General features: G+C 39.2%; 2 protein-coding genes across 5 annotated transcripts in view; one reads left to right on the plus strand and one right to left on the minus strand.

The window, feature by feature from the left end:
• TMLHE (trimethyllysine hydroxylase, epsilon) overlaps positions 1 to 10,681 on the minus strand; it is a 95,110-nt gene extending 84,429 nt beyond the window's left edge. For 2 of the 4 annotated variants that reach the window (XM_055269460.2, XM_063634656.1), the window contains exon 1: positions 10,492 to 10,681. The gene's annotated coding sequence lies outside the window, so the exon portion shown is untranslated. The remainder of the gene's footprint in view (positions 1 to 10,491) is intronic. The other 2 variants (XM_063634659.1, XM_063634658.1) reach the window with 2 other exon arrangements.
• SPRY3 (sprouty RTK signaling antagonist 3) overlaps positions 10,297 to 14,191 on the plus strand; it is a 159,370-nt gene continuing 155,475 nt past the window's right edge. The window contains exon 1 of the mRNA XM_063634660.1: positions 10,297 to 10,347. The gene's annotated coding sequence lies outside the window, so the exon portion shown is untranslated. The remainder of the gene's footprint in view (positions 10,348 to 14,191) is intronic.

The raw sequence follows: 14,191 nt of genomic DNA on the forward strand, positions 1-14,191 counted from the left end.
TTGAATATTTCCCCTAAGACCAGAAAAAAAACAAAGATGTTTACTCATGTCATTCCTATTCAACATTATACTGGAGATGCTAGCCAGGGGAATTAGGCAAGGAAAAGAAGTAAAAGGTATCCAGGCTGGGGAAAAAAAATAAGTCAAACTCTCCTTGACATAACCCTGAATGAGAAAACCCTAAGGAATATACCCACACACTCACATGCACACATACACATGGACATGCACACACACAATATTAAAACTAATAATTCTACTCAACAAAGTCACAGGATACCGAATCAATATGCACAAAGACAATTTGTATGTCTATATACTTGCAAAAAATCATAAAGTGATATTATAAAAAATAATTCACAACAGTACCAAAAATTAAATACTTGGGAATAAATTTAACAAAAAAAGTAAAAGATTTTTACACTGAAAACTACAAAACATTATTGAGGAAAATTAAAGAAGATCTGAATAAATGGAGAGGTATTTCAAGTTCACGGATTGAAAAATCCAATACTGTTAGTTGGCAGTTCTCCCCAAACTGATGTATAGATTCAGTGCAATCTCTACCAAAATCAAAGCAGAGGCAGGGCATGATGGTTCATGCCTATAATCCCAGTACTTTGGGAGACCAAGGCAAGAGGATAGCTTAAGCCCAAGAGTTTGAGACCAGCCTGGGCAAAATAGGGAGACCACATCTCTACAAAAATATTGTTAAAATAGCCAGGCATAGTGGTGCACACCTGTAGTCCCAGGTACTCAGGAGACTGAGGTGGGAGGATCGTTTGAGCCTGGGAGGTTGAGGTTGCAATGAGCTGCAATTGTGTCACTGCACTCCAGCCTGAGCAACAGAGCAAGACCCTGTCGAAGGAAAGAAAGAAAAGAAAGAAAGAAAGAAAAGAAAAGAAAGAAAGAAAGAGACAAGAAGACACTGTCTAAGAAAAGAAAGAAAGAATGAAAGAGACAAGATGCTGTCTAAGAAAAGAAAGAAAGAATGAAAGAAAGAAAGAAAGAAAGGAAGAAAGGAAGAAAGAAAAAGTGACAAGATGATCCTAATATTTACATGGAAATGGAAAGAACCCAGAATACCCAAAACAATGTTGAAAAAGAAGAACAAAATTTGAGGATTCACCCTTCTCAATTGAAATACATATTACAATGCCACAATAGTCAAGACAGTAGGGACTGGCATAAGAATAGAAATGTAAACTAATGGAACACAATTGAGAGTTCAGATATAAACCCATGCATTTATGGTCGATTGGTTTTCAAAAAAGGTTCCAAGTCAATTCAACAGGAAAAGGTTAGTTTTTCAACAAATGATGATAGTACAATTGGATATCCATATGCAAAAAGATTAATGAAGACCTTCACCTTACACCATACACAAAATAACACAGAACGAATCAGAGACATAAATGAAAGAGGTAAAACTATAAAACTTTTAGAAACACAGGAAAACATGACATTGGGTTAGGCAAAGAATTATTAGATACAACAGCAAAAAACACAATTGACAAAAGAAAAAAAATAACTTGGACTTCATCAAAAATAAAGAACTGAGAGCCCCTCTCCCACTGCCATTGCAGCAGCTCTGTCCTTGCTGCCCTCAGACTGGGGAAGGAATAAAGAGCCTGAGGAATTTACTTGCACCTCCAACATGCCACAGTTGCCATACAGAATACAGCCAAGTCTCTCATCTCTGTGAGCCTCCAACCCCCTGGTCTTCACCAAGCAGGGCCCCTGGCTTGGGCCCACAGAACAGCTGCCCTACCTCCTGGCTGAACATTCCTATTGTCAGTGGCTCTGTGCTGCTCTGGGGTGGAGCTCCCAGAGGCAAATGAAATGAGACTGCCTCTGGGAGACTTGCCTCCCAGAGGCAAATGAAATGAGACTGCCTCTGGGAGACTTGCCTCCCAGAGGCAAATGAAATGAGACTGCCTCTGAGACTGCCACTGCAGTGGTACTGCCCTTGCTGCCCTTGGATTGGAGAAGGAATAAAGACCCTGAGTGCTGTACTCATACCTTCATCATGCCACAGCCAACCTAAGGAGAAGAGGCTAGTCTGTCTTCCCTATGAGCTCCCTTCTCCCCCTCCCCATTCATCACCAGGCAGGGCTCCGGCTTGGGCCCACAATGCAGCCACTCCACCCCAGGATGAATGCTCCAAATGATAGTAGTTCTGCATTTCTCTGGAGTGGAGACCCAAAAGACAAGTGAAATGCCCTCTGCAATTGCCACTGCCAAGGTCCCTGCCCCTGCTGCTCCCAAGCTGGGGAGGGAACCCAAAGCCTGAGCTCACCTGAAGGCTGCATGTGAAGCCGAAGAGTGTTAAGCCAAGCTCTGCAGCCAGCACTCAAGTGGGAGAGGAGCCCACACCCTCAGAGCACCAAGAGGGAGCATGGCCACAAACACAAGGAAATAGAGGAGTCATGTGGCTGAGCAAGAGCCTACCTAATGGCCATTACACTTAAGCACCATCTACTGGATCACAGCCCAAATTTTGACACCAAAAATACTTAGCTAATATATCCCTCTGTGAAACCAAGGACAAGAATTCAGCTACAAATAAAGACCCAGCACAAAGCTCCAGCACTCTCACAATGTCCAGAAATGAGGTCAAATGACTATACTCAAATTACACCACAGTTAAAGAAACATTAGCTCACACACAGGAGAAAGAACCAGCACAAGAACGCTGGCAACTCACAAAGCCAGAGTGTCTTTTTTCCTCCAAACAACACTAGTTCCCCAGCAGGGATTCTTAACCAGGCTGAAATGGCCAAAATGACAGATATAGAATTCAGAATGTGGATAGGAATTAAGATCATTTGAGATCCATGAGAAGGTGGAAACTGAATCCAAGGAATTTAAGGATTATAATAAAACAATACAGGAGCTGAAAGATGAAATGGCCATTTTAAGAAAGAACCAAACTAATAATGATAGAGCTGAAAAACATAATACTGTCCATGAAAATTTTTCAAACCTCACTAGAAAGGCCAACATTAAAATTCAAGAAATTCAGAAAACCCCTGCAAGAACTATACAAGAGGACCATCCCCATAGTCATCAGATGCTCCATCAGGCTAACAGTGACCTTTCAGCAGAAATCTTGCAAGTCAAAAGAGATTAAGGGCCTAGATTCAGCATTCTTAAAGAAAAGAAACTCCAGCCAAGAATTTCATATCCAGCCAAACTAAGCTTCATAAACAAAGGAGAAATAAGATCTTTTTTTAGACAAGCAAATGCTAAGGGAATTCATTACCATCAGGCCTGCCTTACAAGAGGTCCTTAAGGGAGTGCTAAATATGGAAACAAAAGACCATTACTGGCCACCACAAAAACACACTTAAATACATAGGCCACTGACACTATAAAGCAACCACATGATCAAGTATACATAATAACTAGCTAACAACACGATGCCAGGATCAAATCTGCACATATTAATATTAATCTTAAGTGTAAATGGGCTAAATGCCAAAATTAAAAGGTATCCAAGTGGCAAATTGGATAAAGAAGCAAGACCCAGTGGTATGCTGTCTTTAAGAGTCCCATCTCACATACATCACATACAATGACACCCACAGACTCAAAGTAAATGGATGGAGAAAAACCTACAAAGCAAACAAAGAACAAAAAAAAGCAGGGATTACTATTTTAATTTCAGACAAAATAGACATTAAACCAACAACGATGAAAAAAGGCAAAGAAGGACATTACAAATGGTAAAGAGTCAACAAGAAGACTTAACTATCCTAAATATACATGCACCCAACACAGGAGCACCCAACACTGGAGCACCCGGATTCATAAAACCAGTTTTCAGAGACCTATGAAGAAACTTAGATAACTATACAATAATAGTGGGAGATTTCAATACCCCACTGACAGTATTAGATCCTCGAGGCAGAAAACTAACAAAGATATTTGGGACCTGAACTCAACATTTGATCAAGTGGAGCTAACAGACATCTACACAACAATCCACCCAAAAACAACAGACTATACATTCTTCTAATCTGCAGATAGCACATACTCTATCGACCATACAGTCAGCCATAAGACAACTCTCAGCAAATTAAAAATTTTAAAAACCAACAAAAACAAAAATCATACCAGCCACATTCTCAGACCACAGCACAATAAAAATAGAAATCTATACCAAGAAGATTGGTCAAAACTATAAAATTACATGGAAATTAAACAACCTGCTCCTGAATGACTTTTGAGTAAACAATGAAATTAAGTCAGACATCAATAAATTCTTGGAAACTAATGACAACAAAAATACAACATATCAGAATCTCTGAGACATAGCTAAAACAGCATCAAGAGGAAAGACTGTAGCATTCAATGATAAAAAAAATCAATGAAATCAATGAGGCTGGTTCCTTGAAAGAATAAGTAAGACAGATGGACTGCTAGCTAGACTAACAAAGAAAAAAGGAGAAGACACAAGTAATCAAAAACAGAAATGATAAAGGGGACATCATCACCAACCCCACAGAAATACAAAAAAAAAAAACCCATCAGAGACTATTATGAACATCTTTCTGCACACAAACTAGAAAACCTAGAATAAACTGATAAATTCCTGGAGACATACAACCTCCTAAGACTGAACCAGGAAGAAATTCGAACACTGAGCAGACCAATAACGAGTTCCAAAATTGAATCAGTAATGAAAAGCCTACCAACTAGAAAAAAACGCAGGTCCAGAAGGATTCATAGCTGAATTCTACCAGACATATAAAGAAGAGCTGGTACCATTCCTGTTGAAACTATTCCAAAAAATTGAGGAGGGACTCCTCCCTAACTCCTTCTTTGAGGCCAGTATCATGCTGATACCAAAACCTGGCAAGGACACAACAAAAAAGGAAAACTTCAGGCCAATACCTGTGAATAATGTAGCATGTCAAAAAGCTAATTCACCAAGATCAAGCAGGCTTTATCCCTGGGATGCAAGGTTGGTTCAATGTATGCAAATCAATAAACATTATTAATCACATAAACAAAACTATAAACAAAAATCACATGTTCATTTCAATAGATGCAGAAAAGGCTTTTGATAAATTTCAGCATCTATTCATGTTAAAAACCCTCAACAAACTAGGCACTGAAGGAACATACCTCAAAATAATAAGAGCTATCTATGACAAACCCACAGCCAACATATACTGAATGAGCAAAACTGGAAGCATTCTCCTTGAGAACTGGAACAAGACAAGGATGCCCACTCTCAACATACTACTGGAAGTCTTGGCCAGACCAACCAGGCAAAAGAATGAAAAAAAAAGGCATCCAGATAGGAAGAAAGGAAGTCAAACTATCTATGTTTGCAGACAATATTATTTTATACATAGAAAACCCCATAGTCTCTGACAAAAATCTCCTAGATCATATCAACAACTTCAGCAAAGTTTCAGGCTACCAAATCAATGTACAAAAATCAGTAGCATTTCTATACATCAATAATGTCCAAGCTGAGAACCAAATAAAGAATGCAATCCCATTCACAAGAGCCATAAAAAAAATAAAATACCTGAGAATACAGCTAACCTGGGAGATGAAAGATATCTGCAATGAGAATTACAAGACACTGCTGAAAGAAATCAGAGATGATACAAACAAATGAAAAATCATTCCATGCTCATGGATAGGAAGAATCAATATTGTTAAAATAGTGATACTGCTCAAAGCATTTTATAGATTCAATGCTATTCTTATCAAACTACCAATGGCATTCTTCACATAATTAAAAAAATATTATTCTAAAATTCATATGGAACCAAAAAGGAGCCCAAATAGCCAAATAAATCTTAAGCAAAAATACAAACTTGGAAGCATCACATTACTTGACTTCAAACTATACAAGGCTACAGTAACCAAAAGAGCACGGTACTGGTACAAAAACAGACATATAGACCAATGGAACAAAATGGAGGCCCAGAAATAAAGTTGTATGCCTACAGCCATCTGATCTTTGACACTGATGAAAACAAGTAATGGGATAAATACTCCCTATTCAATAAATGCTGCTAGGATTGCTGGTTGCTGTGTGCAGAAGATAGAAACCAGACCCCTTGTTTACACCATATACAAAAATCAACCCAAAATGGATTAGACTTAAATGTAACAACTAAAACCATAAAAACCTTGAAGAAGACCTAGGCAATACCATTCTAGACATGGGCCCTGTCAAATAATTTCATGACAAAGACATCAAAAGCAATGGCAACAATAATAAAAATTGATAAATAGCACCTAAACTGAAGAGCTTCTGTAGAGCAAAATAAACTATCAATAGAGTAAATAGACAACACATAGAATGGGAAAAAATATTTGCAAACTAGGCATCTGACAAAGTTCTAATATCTAGAATCTATAGAGCACTTAAACAAATTAACAAGCAAAAACCAAACAACCTCATTAAAAAGTGGGCAAAGGATATGAACAGAGACTTTTCAAAAGAAGACATACATGTGGTCAACAAGCATATGAAAAAATGCTCAACATCACTAATCAACGAAAACCACAATAAAGTACCATCTTACACCAGTCAGGATGGCTATTACTAAAAAGTCAAAAATAACAGATGTTGGTGATGTTGCAAAGAAAAGGGAACACTTATACACTGCTGGTGGGAATGTTAGTTAGTTCAGCCACTGTGGGAAGCAGTTTGACAATTCCTCAAAGAACTTAAGACAGAACTACCATTTGACCCAGCCATCCATTATTGGGTATATACCCAAAGAAATATAAATCGTTCTGCCATAAAGACACACGCATGCATATGTTCCTCACAGCATTATTCACAACAGCAACGACATGGAGTCAATCTAAATGCCCATCAGTGGTATATGGAATAAAGAAAATTTGGTACACATACACCATGGAATACTATGCAGCCATAAAAAGAATGAGATCATGTCCTTGGCAGCAACATGGATGGAGCTAGAGGCCATTATTCTAAGCAAAGTAACACAGGAACAGAAAACCAAACACCACATGTTCTCATTTATAAATGGGAGCTAATATTGAGTACACATGGATACAAAGAAGGGGACAATAGACACGGGGGCCTACTTGAGGATGGAGGTTGGGAGGAGGGTGAGGATCAAAAAACTACCTATTGCGTACTATGCTTATTGCCTGTGTGATGAAATAATATGTACGCCACACCCCTATAACACACAATTTATCTATAGAACCAACCTGCCCCGTACCTCTGAAACTAAAATAAAAGTAAAATAAATAAAAACCTTTGCCCTTCAACATACAGTAGTAAGAAAATGAAAAGACAAACCACAGACTTGGAGAAAATATTTTCAAACTACATATCTGATAAAGGACTTGTATATAAGCAACTCTTACATCTCAATAGTAAGGAAGCAAACAATCTAATCAGAAATGGGCAAAATATGTGAGGAGACATTTCTCCAAAGAACATATACAAATATCTAACAAGCAAATAAAAAGATGCTCAATTAGCCATTAAGGAAATGCAAATCTAAATCACAATGAGATACTACTCCACACCCACAAGAATAGCTACACATTTGAAAACAAAAAAACAAAAAAACGGGGAAATAAAAAATACAGTGATGATGTGAAGAAATACATTGCTGGTGGTTCATACAAATCTAATAACTGTAAAATAGTACAGCCCCTTGGGAAAACAGTTTGGCAGAAAATTAAACATACAGTTATAATATGACCAAGTAATTCCACTCATAGGTGTTTAACCAAGAGAACTGAAAACGAATGTCCACCCAAAAACTTATACACAAATGTTCATAGCAGCTTTATTCACAATAGCCAAAAGACAGAAACAATCCAAGTGTCCATCAACTGATGACTAGATAGACAAAATATAGTACACTGATGTAAAGGAATATCACTCAGCTATAAAAAGGAATGAAGTATTTATATATGCCACAACATTAATAAACTTTGGAGACATTATTTAGATGAAATTTTCAGGATAGGCAAATCCATAGGCACAGAAAATAGATTAGTGGTTGTCTGATGCTGGGAGTGGTAATGAAGACTGACTGCAGATGGGCAAGGAAGATGTCACTGACGTGATGCAAATGTTCTAAAATTGGATTGTAGTGATGGTTGCACCACCCAATAAATTTATAAAATCACTTTAAATACGTGAATTTTAGGGCACGTTAATTATCCTAAATATGTTTTTAAACACATTGAGCATCAAGAAAAAAAAGAGAACATTCGTCTCTTTACTTTGACAGTTTATTAGGGATCATACAGAGGTCATTAGGCTGTTTGTTGTTGTTGCTGTGGTGGTGGTGGTGATAGTAAGGCTTGTGGTTTTCCCATGAGAGTCGAGGGTCATGCAACCATTTGGTCTTTTAAAATAAAAATTTTTAAATCAGTTAAAAAAGAATATTGCTGGCTTGAAATTTGGAGTAGTCATAGGGGCAAAGAGAAGTGGATGGATTTTTTAAAAATATTCAGGATGTAGAAGTGACAAGATTTTGTAGCAGTTAGATATAGGGAGTGGGGAAAGGTGAGGAGGCCTCAGACTGAGTATGCTTAAAGTTGAATTCCTGTTGTCCTCCCGAACTGGCTGTCCTCCTGTGCTGCCAATCTCAGTGAATGGATCAGCATCCTGGCACAGAGTTGACATTCATTGATTGCCTTTGGAGTGAACGAACAGAGTATGATGAATAGAGTAAAAATATGGCTAAGCAAGGCAGACACCAGGTCCTGCCACATAAGCCAGTGCAAAACTCACCCTTCAGGTTGGCTCAGCAGATGTCCAGCATAATTTTTTTCTCACTTTTCAAACCATTTGGGAAATCATAAGGTCTTTCCCTCATGCAGAAGAACACTCACCCACATATCAGCCACTCCTTCCCTAGAACCTACAGGTATGGAGCAGGCTGGGTTTTTTCAAGAGCCTCTTATCCTGTAAATCTTTACATGGGGCAATGGCAGGTCCATGTACAGCCCATATGAGCATGGGGAATGCTTGGTGTTATAGAAAGGGGATCACAGTGGTGTCCAACTGATGGATCCGTGTTCAGTTTGCAGGAAGAGACTCCACCAAAGAGGTTTCTTAATCCTGGGGTCCCCCTCCCAGCCCCTGGAGGCATCAGATACAGCTGTCAGAAACATTGTAAACACCCAGTGATCCACTTGGCTGGTTTTACTGTTGTTCCCAGGGTTGACAAGCAGAAATACAGAACAAACGGCGGTTCCTGAAACAGACGCCAAAACAAGGAAGTGATCTGTTCCAGTCCAAGCTTCCAAGAAATAAAGAGCTAGGTGGGGCACACTAAACAAGCTCCCAGACTCAACCACCCCAGCAAACATTCCCTTCATCACACTGGTTATGAGATAAAGTATAAGTCTTTTAAGAAATAACCTTACTTAACGTCTTCTGGTTGTTGTGAAAATTATAGTATTTTGCATAATATATGTTAACCATTATCATTACCACCAGTTCCTTAATGAGGAGAAACCAGAAGTTGACATCAAAATGTTGATCCATAATGTTTATAGTCCTTGTTTGTCTTTATAGTTAACGTAAAATAAACTGTATGTAATTTTTACTACAGTGTGTCCTGAAAGGGCAAACCAAGCTACAAGTAACTCTAAAAGACTACTGTACGGGAGTGGATTATGAAAGTGTTTCTTAAATATGAGAGCTCAAGTTTTTCTTTCAGCGACTGAGTTAAAGCACCCAAATCATTTATCATAAGACTTTTGCTAGGCAGTGTACTATGTCCACTCAACACACATCATTTTAGGCAATCATCTAGTTAAAATGTTTAATAGTATGGCATTCACAAACCCATTCTTCAGAGTTGACCAAATTCAATTAATGGTTTGAATGTCGTTTCCAGGGCAGTCAGGAGTATTTAAAGGCTTTTCAATTGTTTTCGGAAGAGAAAGAAAACTTCCTAGCCTAACTTACCCAGTGCCTTGCTCCAGAGGGGGCAGACAAAGGGTAAAATCTGGGCAGAGAACATTAGTGGATATGAGAACGAAAGAAAGTGCTGCAAGATCTTGCAGACAGCTGAGTTCCACCTTCCACTGTACTGCCGAACAAAGTGAGGCAGGGAGAGGGTAGGGACTCGCTGAAAAGCTAAACACCAAGTCAGTGACAGATCCAGGGCTGTAAAGTCCGACCGAGATTGAAACAATGTACACTGGGCGTCAGTCCCAACGCGAGCTTGCTCCAGCTCTTCCTGAGCGCTAGGCCCATCTGGCCTCACGCTGATCTCCGGGCAGACTGTGTCGCGCAACTGGCACAGATCGTGACGACAGCCCTGCAGCAAGGCAGGAGTGGCCTTCTTCTCCGCCAGGGTTAAGGTGAGTACCACCGCCCTTGGGCCCAGCAGCCCGGGTGAGAGCCTCCGCCGCCCACTGCGACAGGCCTGAAAGCGAGCGCCTGGGCAAACCCACCCGTAGCACCCATGGGGACACAGCTTCCCTGACCCACGGGACGGAACCCACCTGTGCTGGAGGTCGTGACTCCTAACTCCGCAGAGTGGGCAGAATTCCAAGCAAGGAGAGCCTCGGGAGGCAGCCTTTCACCCGCTTTTTGCCTTTTCACCCCCAAAACTGTCGGCCCCACGCTCCCCTCCCCCAGCCCGCTCGGGCCCAGCGGAGAGCCTCTAGGCCCCGCCCCACTCCTTCCGGCCTTGCGGGGTGGGTGCCTCTGGCGCCCGGGACTTCGCCCGGTGCTAGGGCGTCAGTCTCCCGTTCGGAAGGACTGGACCAGGGCACTCTATTCAATCCCCTTTAGTGAACATACTTGAAGCCATAGGTGCAGGGATGAGAAAAAACAGGCCCATAAAGCTATAAAACCTGGGTCCCCTGCCTGCCATTTCAGTGCTCCTCCTGAGTCCCCCCACTACGCTTCTATTTATGGTACTTTATCGAGGTTTACTAGAACTAAAATTCTACTACCTTTCCACCACTTTCTTGAGTTTATGGAAGTCATATGCCGCTCATTACTCCCATCGATTCAGCTGAGCATCTTGAACCCAGGGTCCAGATACAGTGCTACACACAGTGAGCACTAGAAGGGAATACCCATTAGGAATGAACACCTTATGCAGGTAAAAATTTAAGAACAATACATACTACAAAGAAGGACCAAAAAGTATACTGAAATAGTATGTGCAATGAAAATCCAAGGCAGATTAAAAAAATGAGAGTAAGAACAACAAAAAAAATCAAATGCATATATACTGAAAATGGGAAATTGTGCAGTATTATATTTATTCGAGATTAAAAGTGTTAATCTAATGTCAAAAAAGCAATAAAGGAATTGGTTTGTAGAAGTCAGGATCAACAAAAGAGGAAAAAGCCTCCACACCTTTGCCCTGGAATTCCTTCTGCCATGAATGCTCTTACCCGGCACTTGTTTATTTGGAAAACGGCTACTCGTTATTTTTAACTCAATTTAGATAGCACCTTCTCTGTGAAGCCTTCCCTGTCTTTCCCAGATAAGTTTGTATATTTTTTTCCCTAGGTCCGGTATTCCCAATGAATCTCGTACAGGTCTCAAGAGTACCACTTATTCTAGATTATAATTTCTCTTTCTGCATGTCTTTGTCCTCTAATGAATAAGTAGCTTCTTGAGAGCAGAAAACTTGTATTTTTCATATTTGTTCTCCAAGCACAGAGTCTAAAATGTCTATATATTTAATAAGTATTTGTTGAAAAATTTCTAGAACCAGTGTGTAAACAAAAGGACATATCCAGAGTGTGAATGTAACATAAAGAGGAAAAACTAAGTACAATGAGAATCTAGATTTAGTCTGGCTGGTATTCATTCATGGAATAAACATTAATGAGTGCCTACTGTATGAAGAAATAGGAGAACAAATAGGAGTTGGCCAGCAAATGCGAAAACGAAAAAAGCTTTGTGCAGAAAGAACAGCATGATCCAATGTCCTGTAATAGGAAGATAATAACTGTAGCAATTACAGTGAATGAGCTCACTAAAGCTAAGCTGAAATCAACACAAAGTACTCAGAAAAGGCAAGAGGTTGATAGACAACACCTGTTTGTTTGAGTCAGTAAAAGAAGCAAGTTTCCTTATTAATAGTAAACAACATTTATAAAATGTGCACTATATGCTAAACACTGGGCTAAGTGTTTTATATCAAACACTTAAGGTAGATGATATTATTTCTACTTTAAGGATAAGGCAACTGAGGCCCAGATAGGTTAAGCAATTTTCACCAGGATCACATGGCAGTTAAATTTCAGAGCTGAGATTCAAACCTAGGTAATCTGGCTCCAGACTCTAGGGAGCCTGGATATTTTGCTTTTAATAAAATATAAATTTTACTTGTAATAAAATAAAAGTCAGATATTTCACTGTTTCCTCTCTCTCTCTCTCTCTCTCTGTGTGTGTGTGTGTGTGTGTGTGTGTGTGTGTGTAGCAGGTCACATGGTGTATGGTACAGAGTGGAACTTCTTAATATTTTTGGAATGAATGAATAGCTGAATAAAAGCAATAGGTACAAATGTGCTAGAAAACAAAATAGATAAAAACAATAGTATCTGGGTCTTTTTATGTTCCCGCCACACCAGCTGTTCCTAGAACACACCAAACTTGTTCTTGTTCTGCTTCCAAAATATAATCTGCTCATGCATTTGTCCCTCACTGTACTGCTAACATTTAGGACCAGAGTTTGGCTTTTTTTTTTTTCTGTGAAGGGTCAGCTGGTAAATATTTTAGGCTTTTTGAGTCATATACAGTCTCTGTCTCCAAGTATTAAATTCTGCTTTCATAGAGTGAAAGAAGTCACAGACAATACATAAATGAATGAGTGTAGGTATGTTCCAATAAAAGTTTATTTACAAAAACAGGCAAGAGGCAGGATTTGCCCTGTGGGCAATAATTTTTAGACCCTTGCTCTAGGCCAAATTATCACCATCTCTTGCATGGACTACTGTATTAAATGATGTCTGAGAGCCATCATCTTTGACTAACATCTACACCTTTGTTTTATCAGCATCTCAATGAAGCTTTAATGATCTCTAATCATATTCATAACCTTGAGTTCTTGAAATGTGGTTAAAACTATGTGTTAATTGTGATTTTGAACTTCGATTTATCAAAGATGGTCTTTAAAAGAACTAACTACTAGTGATCTTTGAAAGAGTTAAAAAATTAAAGAAGGAAGATTTATAATAAAAGTAGTGACTTTTAGCCAGAAAATAAATATTCTGGACACAGTGCAATGTTGAATTTGGCTGAAGCTTTGGTCTGTGACAAGAATCCTGCTATGTACTCTATAGAGAAACAAATAAATGCTAAAACTTTTCAGAAATCATCTAGACCATACAAAATTTTCCTCACCTACTCGTGGACAAAAATTTGGTAAAGCTGAAGGGTATATTAATTTATGTTTGGGTTTATGAACATTTCTGACTCTGGGGATGTGAACATTTCTGACTCTCAACAGAAATGTGATTCAGCATAAACATAGTAACCTATACAATTAATTTTGCAGTGAAGAAGTATTAGTTAGGACTCATTAGTTAAAAGTTATCAAAACCTACCTGAAACTAACAAGCAAAAGAGAGTCATTTACAGGAAGATAATAAGGTGTTTCACAGAACTCAAGAAGGATTAGAACAATCAAAAGTTTTAAAAAGGTACAGTTAGGCCTCAAGAATCGTCAAAAACAAGGATTCCAATGACATTGACTCTATCATTCTTTTACCCCTATTCTTCCCTACACATTTATCTGGTCTCTCTCTCTCTCTCTCTTTCTCTCTGTCTCCCTCGCTCCCTCCCTTGCTTTCCTCCTCACTCCTCTCAAGCTCTTTTTGTTTCCCAAGGTCCATCTAACAGTAGATATGGTTACGGACACCTTCCTAGATTTTCATATTACAGATTCAACCACTGAAGAGAGACACTAAGCCAGATCAGGTCCTCTGAAAAGTAGATGCTGAGATGGAGTTACAAATCTACAGATCTATCGTGGGTAATGGCTGGCAAGATAAAGAGGAGATTATAGTACAGCTCTATGGAAGTCTCAACCACCCCAACAGAGATTGCTAATTAGAGGAATCCTGCGTTAGACAGAAACAGCCCTAGTACACCTCTTGTGCTCAGAGATTGGCTGGAGATGCCTGGGAAGGGAATGGCCTTGGATCAAATGATGCAAAAATATCCCAAAAGTGCTCC

The sequence above is a fragment of the Symphalangus syndactylus genome, chromosome X (genome assembly GCF_028878055.3).
Source record: "Symphalangus syndactylus isolate Jambi chromosome X, NHGRI_mSymSyn1-v2.1_pri, whole genome shotgun sequence".
NCBI classification, from domain to species: domain Eukaryota; kingdom Metazoa; phylum Chordata; class Mammalia; order Primates; family Hylobatidae; genus Symphalangus; species Symphalangus syndactylus.